Source organism: Peromyscus eremicus, chromosome 4 (genome assembly GCF_949786415.1).
Source record: "Peromyscus eremicus chromosome 4, PerEre_H2_v1, whole genome shotgun sequence".
Classification (NCBI taxonomy): Eukaryota; Metazoa; Chordata; class Mammalia; order Rodentia; family Cricetidae; genus Peromyscus; species Peromyscus eremicus.
The window spans coordinates 124,688,361-124,701,924 of NC_081419.1; the positions used below are offsets into that span (position 1 = coordinate 124,688,361).

Sequence of the window (13,564 nt, forward strand, 5' to 3'; positions counted from 1 at the left end):
CCAGCCTCTAAGACTGATGTAACCAAATCTCTCTAGTCTTGAAGGATAATTCTATTACAGGTTGACCACAAGTTTATCATCTGCTTCACAAAAGGTGAAAGAATAGCATATGAGACTATCGCTTCTTTGAATCTCCTCAAATCTAACATTTGCACAGGCATCCATCCATTCAGCTCTTATACCGTCTTGAGGATATTTATCATTTAGCAGTTCCTGTAAGGTTACTGGATAAATTAAAGTTGGCTGTTTGAAAGCCTTAGGCTGTTTCTCTGTAACCTTACAATGCAATGCTAAATTGGTACTCCCTTTAATTCCTCTGTCTGGGTCTGAATATCTCTACGATCTGTTTTAATAAGTTTTTCTAAGACTTGTATCTTGACATTCACATCAACCAACTTTTTTAATAATAAAACAGAAATGATCAAACAAATAATATTTATAATTAATGTTATATAAATCCCATCTACATTAATTATCCTCTCATTTAATTATTCCATTTTCAGATCATCTAGTGTATTATCAAACACATCATTACTGAGTTGGCTTTATTATAGGAGTATACAGTTGGTGCAACATATGCAAATCAGTGAATGTAATACAGCACACAAATAGACTTGACAGAAATCACATGGTCATCTCAATCAATTAAAAAAAAGCCTTTGAGAAAATTTAACATACTTTCATGATAAAAGCCCCCAAAGAAATGAGTAATAGAAGGGGGCATACCTTGACAAACTAAAGGCTACATATGGCAAACCCATAGCCAGCATTATCCTAAATGGGGAAAAACTGAGAGCATTTTCTCTAAAATATGAAATGAGACAAGGGTGCTCACTTTCTTTATTCTTATTCAATATTGTATGCAAGCCTTTGCCGGAACAATAAAACAAAAGAAATCAATAAAGGGATTATAATCAGGGAAGATAGAAGTCAAGTTATCCTTATTTGCAGATGGCATACTCTCTACTTAATGGACCCTACAGGCTCCACCAGAACACTTACCACACTGAACAAAGGGTGCTGGGGAAACTGTATTTCCATATGTGGGAGAATGAAAGATCCATGCCTCTCATCCTGCACAAAACTCAACTCAAAATGGATCGAAGACCTTAATGTAAGACCTGAAACTTTGGAATGGGTAGAGGGAAACAGGTAAAACAGTTTGAGATGTGGGCACAAGCAAAGGCTTTCTGAAAAGGCTCCAATAGCATGGGAAATTACACCAAGAACAGACAAATGTGATTACATGAAAGTAAAACACTTCTGCTCAATGAGGGAACCTATCTGCAGAGTTAACAGACAGGCTACAGAATGGGAGAAAATCATAGACAGTAGCCAATATATATAATATATAAAGAACTTCAAAAAATTAAATACCAAAAAGAAAAAGAAATCTTCCAATCAATAAATGGGCAAATGAACTGGTCAGAGAGTTCTCAAAAGAAAGCATACAAACAGCCAATAGTTTCTTGGAAAAGTGTCCTACACCGCTAGTCATCAGGAAACTGCAAACTGAGAGTACATTGGGAGATCACCTCCAGTCAGAATGGCGGCCGTCAAGAAAAATGGTGGCAAACACTGTCCAGGATGTGGGGAAAGAAAAATGTTTATTCTCTGTTGATGGGCTTGTAAACATACACCATCGCTGTGAAAACCAGCGTGGAGGTTCCTCAAAAAATTAAAGCTAGAATTACCATAAGACCCAACTGTATCACTCTTGGGTACACAGCGAAAGGGCTTTTATCTCACTGTAGAGATACTCACAAATTCATGCTCGTTGTTACTTACTCACAAACAGGAAACAGAACCAGCCTAGATGTCCATCAACTGACGAATGGATTAAGCTAGTGGAACATGTACACAATGGAATTTTACGTAGCCTTGAAAAACAAAAAACAAAATCATGGCATTTTCAGGAAAATGGGTGAAACAGGAAATCATCGTGTTAAACAAAATGGCCAGATTTGAAAGACAAACATGGCCTGTTTTCTTTCTTACTAAGAACCTAGTCTAAAAATTGTAAGTATATATGTACAGATATGTGTGTTTGTGTGTGTAGGTCATAAAAGTAGAAAGGGGAATTATGAGAGCAGAGGAAGAGATCTTACAGGGAAATAGAGGGTAATGTAGCACACAGGATAAGAAAGCAGAAGGGTGACCAAGGGACAGAAGGGGACCAGCTGGAGGGGGAATGGGGACAGGCAGTGGGGGAGGGGAACAAACATATGTTAGCCTAAAACATTAATTTTGAAAAGTTACACATGTTGACCTATGTGAACAAAGGTTCAGTGTGTAAAAATTTACTAATCTGTGTGATTTTCTCTATGTTTCACTTTATATTTAAAAAGATTTAAAAACTCACAAGTTAAGGGCTTTTCTTAAATGCCATGCAAAGATAATTGGGTGACAGCAGATTTTGAAAGCTGACAAAGGACAAGTCACTTCAACAGAGTCCTTTAATTGGCACTGAAGAATATAACCATGGAGGCTGATGAGATGGCTCAGCAGTTGAGTGTATGCTGCTTTTTGAGAGGACCAGAGTACAGTTCCCAGCACCCACATCAGCCAGCTCACAACGTGCTGTAACTCCAGCTCCAGAGGATCCTGAACCTTCTTCTGGCCTCTGCAGCACCTGGATTGAGCATGAGTGCTCTTCATGTGCCCACACACACAACTGGCAAGGAGAAATGGTTAATGATTAGTGAAGAAATATAAGATAATAAACGGATGAGAGATGTTCCAGTTCATTAATACAGTAAATAAGTCAACAATGAGTCACTGCTTTACATTTATTGGCCTGGCAAACATCAGGAGGCTGGTAGTGCTGATTGTTGTTGGGGACATGGCAGCAAGAGCCCCTGACCCCTGCTGGAAGGACTGCAGAGAGGAGGAGCCGTACTGGGAAACAGTTCAGCTTAACCTAGCCTAATGAAGTGTGATCTGCCATGGCACAGCAACAGCAGACCTTCAAACATTCTAACAGGTTGGAGAGAAATTTAAGAGATGAGTGAGAGATCTTCCCAGCATGCTGGGAAATCACAGTGAGTAGGGCACCATTCTTGCTGAAAGGAAGGGCATTCACAAACACTTAGGCTTCTCTCTGGGGCCCACCAAGCGTTCTCCCCGTGCCACCTTGGGTGAGGTTTCTGAGCCTGTGTCACGGGAACCGATCATTCCCCTTCGCTGGGTGAAGACGATCAAAAGCATCTTCATTTTCGTTTGTGGTGACTGGAAGCAGAAGGCAGTCAGGTTTCCAGGGAAAGCCTCAAGTTCCGGAGAGCTTCTAGCTAGAGCTATTTAAAAGTCGCCAGAATAGACATGTTAGTTAGAGTCATGGGTCTAGACAAAGCCTTGAAGGAGTAGAGAGAAGGAAGTGAGAGGCTCCTGGGGCTGAACTCTGGGGCCACCAACACCTGGAAGTGAGGAACCAGGGGAAGGAATTACAAAAAGAATCATGTCCAACGCTTATGAGTCTGCAGTTGCGGGATGAGGACTGCAAAGTGACCCCCAGATGCGGCAAAGAGAAGTCATTGGTGACCATGGCTTTGGTGGACTGGAGGGAGAAAACTTGACTGGTGTTGAAGGAAAAGACGTGAAGACAGAGAACGCTGAATACAGAGGTTTGCTTTCTGTTTTAAGATGGGACATAGGGGTGCGCTTACTTACCAAGGGGAATGATTCATCTGAGAGGGATAGTGGTGCATGGGGTTGATCGTAGGAGTGAAGCTCTTGTTTAGGCGGAAGATGGCAGGGGTCCAGGACACACGAAGGAAGGGAGGGGGAGAGGAAGAGGAGAGCAAAGTGGTGATGAAAGTTTTTACAAAAAACCGTGACTGTTAACCCAATAGCTTTCATTTGCTCAGTGAAACATGAGAGGAAAGAAGCGTGAGATCTGAGGAAGCTACAAATGTTGCCAGGAGAGTGGAAATGCAGACTGACCTGGAGCACATGACTGTGTGAGACTAGAAAAAAAAATACAGCATGGGAAAACATATCTGAATTTTTTTTTTAAAGTTTGGATATGTGTTTTACTTTCATTCAAGTAGGGCTGTCAATCTGAACACAAGTACACTATCAGATGATGATAAATGCTTGGGGCTGTGGATGTAGCTTAGCCAGTAAAGAGGTTGACTACCATTCAGGAAGTTCTGACTTTGATCCCCAATATCACAAAAACTAGGTGTAGTGGTGTGTGTCTATAATCCCAGCCCTCAGTGGGTGGGAGCAGGAAGGCCAGAATTTCTATGACATCAACAGCTACATAGTGAGTTTGAGGGTACCCTGGGGTACAGGAGACCCTGTCTCAATACTAACAACAATAAATGCTATGATGAAAAGTAAACCAGGATGCTGATCGGGTGTCCAGGGAAGCCATCTGTAAAGGAGCAAATCTTCATGGAGATCGGACTCTCTGCTGCATCAGGGACGATGTAGAAGGAGCAGCATGTGCCAAGGCCCTATGACAGAACACAGCGAGTGGATTTCAAGTGATCCTTATACATGTCTGGGAATTACCCATCAGGCCCCACTGGACTTTGTATCTGGAGCCTCAGTGACTCGTTTGGTTCTAATTTTGATGATTTGTAGCACCTGGTGCTCTGCCGCTGGAGTTGTTAATGTCCATAAATCTGTCCCTTTAAGTGGCACCATGTGCCTAGCTTCGGCCCAGCTATAATTGCAGTTTGGCTTTTGATTAGAGGAAGCCCCCTGTGCCGCTAGCTGTGAGCCGGCCAGGACGGCTAGACATCCTCCCGCAAAGCAAAGCAGGGTAGGCTGGGCCACTGGGGGTCCCGGGGAGGTCAGAGCTCTGATGTGCTGGGACACAGCTTCCTGGAGACACCCCACAGGGGCGCTGGGGTGCCAGGCCTTCCAGGATGATGGCAGATCTGTGGAAAGGGAGACCGGAACTCCTCGCCCCTTTTCATGCAGAAACTGAGGCAAGGCTTTCTTGGATGTCCGTTTTGAGTTTTGGGCCATTCAAACAACTCACTAAACACTGACTGAACCAGTGTTTAAGCCAGGAGTTGTGCAAAAGCCCAGGTTTAAGAGCCAAAGAGCTATGATTGCTAAGCTCAAGGGACTTGGAGACAGTTCCCACTGGGGCATTACTGCCCAAATGTTCTGTCTCGGGTCAGCAATTCAGGACACTCAGTCTGGACACTTGAAATCAACTTCAAACCTGAACCACTTCAAGGGTAAAAACAAGTATGGTGGTGAGGATGTCTCTGAGCATTGCTGGATCCTTTTCCTTCCCCTGTCCCTCCTCCCTCTCTTCTTTTTTCCTCCCTCCTTCTCTCCTTCTCTCCCTCTCTCCCTCCCCTCCTTTCTTCCCTTCCCTCCTCCCTTCTGGTTCTTTTCCTTCTTCATTTCCTTTTTCTGATCTTTTCCTTCTCCCCACCCCTTACCTGAGTATTTTCCAACTTGTCTCAGGAAGCTCCTGGTCTAGAGAGAAAAGCAGATGATGGCAGACGCTGGAAGGAACTAAAAGGGTACAAATATATGACCGGAAGTAATAGGTGGCTCAGGGACATGTTTGCTAGGAGTGATAAGCGACAGCTTGCCAAGCAGAGGCTGGAGAACAAGAACCAGGCCATGGGACAGCTGGCAGGGGAGGCAGCCAGCATTGTGTGGGGAGAGGGCAAGCCAGCATGGTGGAGCACCTGAGCCAAGGAAAGAGGGAGCTAGAGATGGTTCAGAAGGGATCCCCGGCTGTGGGTCACACTGGGACCTGCATACTAGGTATGAAGAAGGTTTGTAAAACTTTGTACAGGTCTGGTTCTGGCTGCTGTGTGAAGGATATCTTGGCAAGAGAGGGAGAGTCAGGGAAGGGGAAGGCCTCTTTGAGTGCCTGGTAGGAGCGCATGGAGTTGTGACTCAGGTGTAGCCATGATTGTGGGAAAAAGAGGAGACTGGAGGATATGCTGGAGGCAGAGTGGGCAGAATATACCTAAGGATCTGGAGCACTGGAGGGGAGAAGGAAGCCAAGGCCAAGGATGTTATCTGAAAACCAGAGGACCAAGATGCTGTTCCTGAGATGAGGAAGACAGAGACGTGGTGTGTCTGGAAATAGAGTCAGATGTGGAGCTGAGGGATGTCTCAGTCTGTAACCCCAGCACTCACATAAAAGCCAGACATAGAAGTGGGTGTCTGTAATCCCAGAACTCAGGATATGGGACAGGCGGATCCCTAGAGGTCATTCAATGAGCTCCAGGTTCAGTGACAGACCTTCTCTCAAAAACTAAAGTAGAAGGGGCTGGAGCATTGGCTGCTCTTCTAGAGAACCAAGGTTTGATTCTAAGAACTGGCATAGCAGTTCACAAACATCTATAACTCCAGGTCTAGGGAATTCTCTTCTGGCCTCTGTGGTCACCAGGCACACACATGGTGCACAGACACACATGCAGCCAAAACATCCATATACATGAAATAATAATTAAAAAATAAGGTGTAGATCAATGGAGGAAGACCCCTGATATCAACCTCTGGTCTCCACTTGTGCATCATGAACATGCAAACACACTTGTACACACCAGTACACATACTCACACACTTGCACACACAACCACACACACCAGTATACACACATGCACACACACACACCAGTGTACATGCATCCACACACAAATGCACTAGCACACACACACACACACACACACACACACGTTCTAGCACACACCTTTGCACATACCCACAGGAACACTGTGCACACCACAGAAAAAGAAAACAAAAGGCCCAACTCAGCCCTGAAGACATTAGACACCTGTAATCAGGCAAGTGAAGGTGCTGGATGACTGGCTGGTGTCTGGGTTGAACTCAGAGGACAAATGTGGGGAAGGGAAGTAAATGAGGACCCAGCAGTATGTGAACAGTCTCCTAACCAGTAGTTCTTGGCTGTGGCAACATGCAAGGATCACCAGGGAGGCTCTTTGTTCTGGGTTCCTGGGATATAATACAGGGTACTAGCAGTGGGCTCTGGATGATGGGACCCAAGCACCAGTATTGTGAGTCCAACATATAGGCAGGCTCTGAACACTGCTCAAGGTAGGACATCCAGATGTCTCAGGGCTTGGTCCCCAGATCTACAGCATGACCAGCACCTGGAGTTAATTAGAAATGCCACAGCACAGGTTTCACTCGACACCTACAAAATTAGATGCTATGTGGATGAGACACAGCCAACCTATGTGTTCACATGCTGGTATTGGTTTCCCTCTTCTCTGTATCTTTGAGGATGGATGTAATGCTTGGAGCTGTGGCAGTTACCTTGCAACCATGAAGCAGCACACTTGAAGACAAAGGCAAACTGACTAATGAACAGCAAAGTAGGATACACTGGGAAGACCTTGCCATTCCTACAGGTCGGAGGCATTAGGATCCTTGACATGGCTGTGCTCACATCAACCATACACATCTATGTCATCCTTTCCCCACATCCAGGACTTTGTCCATTCCCCACAGTCCCTCATGAGGACCAGTAAGCCAGGGCTCAGTTGATCTGGGACAGACTCCAAGATCAATGTAGGTCTGCTACACACAGCTCTCTCCACTCCTCACTCCCAGGACCTCTAGGCCTGTGTCCTTCCCAAGAGACACAGGAGGACTCAGAGGATGTGGTGGCATCATCCCGAAGATAGAATGAAGGGATGGGTACATACTGTCAGACACAGCACAAGCCACTGTCCATAGGTATAATGGAGTCAGGGGGAGGCTGTCAGTGGCCAATGGGACCAAGAGCTCAGCTCTCTTATAAAGGAAAGCATTTCATTGAGGTGGTGGCCTATAGTTTCAGAGGTTTAGTCCCTTATCATTATGGTGGGAGCATGGTGGCTGGATGTACAGCAACATGCAAGCAGACATGGCACTGAAGAAGGAGCTGAGAAGACTACATCTTGATCCAAAAGCAACAGGAAGTGAGCTGAGACACTGGGTGTGGCTTGAACATATAAGAGATCTCAAAGCCCACCAGCACAGTGACACACTTCTTCCAACAAGGCTACACCCACTCCAACAAAGTCACACCTCCTAATAGTGCCACTTCCTATGAGCTTATGGGGGCCAACTACATTCAAACTACCACATTCCACTCCTTGGCCCCCATAAGCTTGTAACAATATCATAATGCAAAAATGCATTTAGTCTAACTTCAAAAGTCTAGTCTCAACAATGTTTAAAAGTCTAAAGTTCAAAGTCTCTTCTGAGATTCAGTCTCTTAACTGTAATTCCCTGTAAAATCAAAATAAAAAAGCAGATCACATACTTCCAGCACATAATGGCACAGGATATACATTACCATTCCAAAATGTAGGGAAAGGAGCATAGTGAGGAAACACTGGACCAAAATAAAACCAAAAACCAGCTGGGCAAACTCTAAACTCTGCATCTCCTTATCTAATGTCAAAACACTCTTCAGATATCCAACTCCCTTCAGCTTTGTTGACTGCAGCATACTTCTCTCTCTTGGGCTGGTTCCACTCCCTGTTAGCAGCTTTCCTTGGCAAATATCCCACAACTCTGGTATCTCCAATATCTTGGGGTCTCTAAGGAAATCCAAGCTTCCTTCAACTTCACAGCTTCACACAATGGCCTCTCCAGGCCTCCATTCAGGGATACCCCAGACACATGCCTCAGCAGCTTTCCTTAGTAGAGGAGGCAAATTCTAAGGCCCCTTCTTCTATCCTTGATGCCAGAACCATGTGACTAAAGCTGCCAAGTTCTGCTGCTTGCTGGCAAGCATGTCCATGGAACATGGCTGCCTCGTTCAATTACATCTTCCCCAACTTTCTATTTTCAGTGGTTTCCTTCACTGCCTAAGCATGGCTGTCTTTGAACTTTATCTGTAGACCAGGCTGGCTTCAGACTCAGAGATCTGCCAGCCTCTGATTTCCAAGTCCTGGGGGTGCTGGGATTAAAGATGTGCACCACCATACCCTGCTTTAAGCTTTCATTTAATTCCTTTTCACAAGTTGGAAATTTAGCTGGGTGGAATCTTGCCCTGAAGTTACCACTCCCTTTATTCCATTTCTTAATCTGTTTATCTCCTTGAACACAGAATTTAGCCTCATTCCACTTCCTGGTGCTCCTTTTCTCCTCAAATTGTACATTTTGTATTTTTCCTTTCTCAGATTGTTCCTTTTCATTATAAATCTTCATTAGAGTTACTACTAACAACCACACAATAGAGTTTATACTAGGCTGTTTTGAGATTTTTCTCTGCCAACAGAATTAATTTAAATCTCTTCACTTCAGCTTCAGGCTGACTCTTTGGACAAGGCAAAAAGCAGCCACATTCTTCACCAAAATATCACAAGAATGTTCTCTAGGCAACATACTAAAATTCTTCTCCTCTGAAACCTCTTAAGTCAGCCCCCCATAGTCCAAATCATTCTCAGCACCATTGTCTTCCATGCTTCTACTAATATGATCCATTATCATTCTCCTGCTTCCCTAACCCAAAGTTCCAAAGTCCAAATTCCTCCAAATAAAAACTATCATGGCAATATCCCCATCTCTGGTACCAACTTCTGTCTTAGGTAGGGTTTCTATGGCTGTGAAGAGACACCATGACCAAGGCAATTCTTATAAAGGAAAGAATTTAACTGAAGTGGTGACTTACAGTTTCAGAGGTTTAGTCCATTATTATCATGGTGTGGAGCATGGTGGTCAGGAGTCTGGCAGGGTGCAGGCACATGTGGTGCTGGAGAAGGAGCTGAGAGTTCTATATTTTGATTCAAAAGCAACAGAAATTGTTTAACAGTTATAGTTCACTCAACTTCACTATATCTTCATCCTAGGTGACTGCTTTGTTCAACAATATTGAACCTTAGTCCTTCAAGTGATCCTAATGTTCATTTATGAGAGTAGACATAAATCACAGGGCTGGATTGCAAAAACTGTTAAAGTAGGTCAAAGGTTTACTTTCTTTTAAAAAAATTTATTGAGCATCAATTATCAAAATCAGTTACATTCCCCATTTACCTACCACTCACACCAACATGCTAGACATCCCTCTCATTCCATTCGTGAACATAGATGCACAGCTTCCTATTGTAGTAGTATGATTCACTGTTTCTTGGCTACTTATGCAATGTTTGAATGAAAATCACTGGAGTTTTTGTGTAAAATTTGGTCATATTCACTGATATTGCTCTGGCTGCCTTAGCCACCTCCATACTATTCAGCTGCTGTCTGGCTGGGCCACTGTCATTGGACTGGTTTTACAAACCCATGCCTTCTAGCATTTGGCTACTATAAGCACCACTGCTTGCTCCTGCTGTAGAATTCAAGGGGAGTTCTACATATCTGTGCTGCATATTTGCTTTGTCTTTAGACATAATGGCAACAGCACCTTCATAGTTTGCAAACTCAACCACAGATTCACCAGTGAATCTGCCATCAGGTCCAATCTCAATATGTACTATCACAGGGTTGAGCGGTGAAAAAAAATACAAATGTCATTTTCAGTAGTTCTTTGTAAGGTAATGTGTACATCGTGTCCAGTGTTGTACTCTGGGAAATAGAGCCTCCATCCCCATATCTGTGGCCAGATGTTCATGAAAAACAATAACTGAGGTCTCTTCCAAATCTGTCTGAACCAAACCGATAGCTATCATTATAGCCATTATAATCAACATAGCCTCAGTAACCTCCACCACAAACACCACACTTCATCTCTCAAAGCCAGCTCCTCTGCCAATGCTGTTATACCCTCTGCCATCTGCAGGTCTGTCATAGAGACCTGGATGCTGCATGGCCATAAGTTCTCGTAGTGGATCATAGTGACTTCTAACTTCAGCTCCACTGTCTTAAATATTTCGATATACCAATGTCACATTCTTTCCTTGTATATCTTTAGAGCCTTTTCAGTGAAGCAAATGTCAGGAAGGCTCCCCTGTACTCACCCTCTGGAACTCCACCTGCAATGTCATTCCATTTGGCACCATTTCCAGCCCTGAGAAGAACTGAGCAATTTCTTCCTTGCTACACCCAGGGGGACTCCTCTATGCTGTGCAAAAGACCATTGGCCATGCCATAACTATTTTGAGCTGTGTGCTTCAACACCCAATTTGCTTCAATGTTGTTTAACCTGAATACTTCAACATTATCTGTGCCCCATAGTTTCTCTGTCTTTTCCCAAGGCTATTTGATTTCATCATCTGCTTCACATTGAACAAAAGCCTCGACACTTAGTCTGCTTTCTCTGATTTGGATGAAATGAATACCTTGAGCCTCATTTTGAATTTTGCAGTCAGAAAAAAACAAACAAACAAAAAATAAAAAACACTGCTGCATTTTATCAGCTGAGCACAATCAGGGTAAGCCCAGATTACCCTGAAGCATGTCTGCAAATTCAAATTATACACACAGAAAACACCTGTGTGTTCTCCAAGGAGCTGTGCATGTTTAGAGACATACCCTCCATGTGTTGTGGGGGTGTTGGGTTAAGCAGGATGAAAGTAGTCAAGGGGCATGAAAGGGATGACCTATGGAGACATATAATGGGCAAATTATTATAGAACAATAAGACTAGCCACCTCTCCTCACCTGGATGCCAGTGAGGGGGAACCTGAAAGAGGATGGTGCCAGTTAGGGACCAAGGGAGAAGGAGTACATGGCTGGCAAGCAGGGGTGAAAGGAAGTTGACTAGTACTCTACAGGAAAAGAAGCAATAGAAGCAATCTGTATTAAAGGAGGATTTATTCAGTTGGTTTGTACAATGGCTGTCTTCCCACTGGAAAGGCCGAAAGCCTGGCAGCTGCTCAGTCTACAAGGCTGGAAGCCTCAGCAGTTTCAATCTGGTGCTGAAGACTTGGGGGATTCTTGGAGAGCCACTGGTCTTTAGTATGCACTGAAAAGCAGAAGAAGCTAGGTTCTGATGTCAACCATGGACGGCAGGATCAGTGGCAGCCACAGAGTATATGCACTCACCAGCAGGAAGTAGAAGTAGGCAGGCAGAAGCAAAAGCTTTTGCATGGGACCTCTTTATATATGGGCTAGAGATGGGAGATGATGCCCACTCAAGAAGGGGTCTTCATCCTTAATGTTTCTAGAAAACACCTTACAGACTCACCCAGAGGCACATCTCTTAGTTGATTCCAGACCCAGTCAAGCTGACAAGAAGAACCATCACAGGGAGACGAAGGAAGATGGAATTTGAAGCCTTCACAGAGGCTATCCAGGAGGGCTTAGCCCAGGACTGAGGCTAGGGAGTATGGGAAAGCTTTGAAGCTGGGAATCCTGTGACCTAAGTTAGGCCTTCAGAAAAGTCACACTGCAGCTATGAACGGTTAGATCAGGAATAGGGGGGAAGATAGATAGTTTCTCTTAAAACTGTACTTACAGAAAAACGACATGACTGCAATACGTCTTGAATGAGAATGGTCAACTGGGGACTCAGACAGAGTCCCTTAAGTCTCCGCACAGTATCCCCATGTCTGAGCAATGAATGAACCTGTAATTCCACTCAGCAACGGGCACTTAGATGATCTAAGCAGGGCATGAATCATCTCTACAGAGTCCCATCACACCCTAGGAGGTCGACACGATGACCGGCAGAGTTGAAGTGTAACCTTCCCAACTCCCCAGCCTTAATCCCCTTGGCTGGGTAGTCCTCCAGGACAGGCACCACGAAGCCCTCCAAAGTCCATCTCCCTCTGCCTTCCTCCCACCCTTGCCTGCCAGTCACGTGGGCGTGCCCTGTCGTCCCTGAATGGCGTGTCCACTCCCCATTTCCTCTGATTGGAAGCCAGGTGCTCTGAGGTGGTTAATTACATTCCCCTCTCTGTCCAAGAAGCAGGCTGACATTCAGCCCAACCCCTTTCTATTTATTGTCTGTTTTCCAGTCTAATTTTGGGCATATTTTTTCTATTTAAAGTTATTTGCTGGCACTAGAATACAGTACTCAGAGAGACAAAAATACCCGAAGTCTTGTTAATGAAGAACAGGGCACTCAGCACTTAGGGAGAAAGTGTATGAAGAAATCTGGCCAGCAGGAAGGGGAGAGGGCTGGGATAAGGTGGGCAGGCTGAGAAGGATGCTGGGGAGCGGAAAAGGAGAAGGGTTTCCACCCCTGTCTGGCGGGAAGGTCCTGATGACCTCACCCTCTAGCCTCTCCTTTTTCTCATTTGTAATATGGGGTCAGAAAGGACAGGAAATGGACAGGGACAGGGATCAGAACGGGGATCTCTACTTTCAGCAGACTCCCAAGTCCCAAGCCAGAGACACAGACTTCTCACACCGGCCTGCACATATGCATGTAATGATTTTTAACGTGCTCGAGGTGGGACAGGTGAGCAGGCAGGATTCAGATGACATTCAGGATTCTGAGAACAATGAAGAGTGTTCATATCCTCATCCTCTCAAAAAGTACAGTTGGAAGCTGATAGTGTGGCTCAGTGGTAGAGCATTTACCTAGTACGCACAAGGTTCATCCCCAATACTTCAAACAAACACACAAAAATGTTACCAGCTTTCTCTCTACCTGACCGCTATCTTACCTTCCTTTATTGATTTTTTCCTTCCCTTTCTCCTTCCTCCTCTCCCCTCATTTTCCTATTCTCTCTCTCTC

General features: G+C 44.6%; 1 pseudogene; it reads right to left on the bottom strand.

Moving 5' to 3' along the window:
- Positions 1-10,077: 10,077 nt before the first annotated feature.
- On the bottom strand, positions 10,078-11,337 carry LOC131908624 (heterogeneous nuclear ribonucleoprotein H-like; annotated as a pseudogene).
- Positions 11,338-13,564: the final 2,227 nt, after the last annotated feature.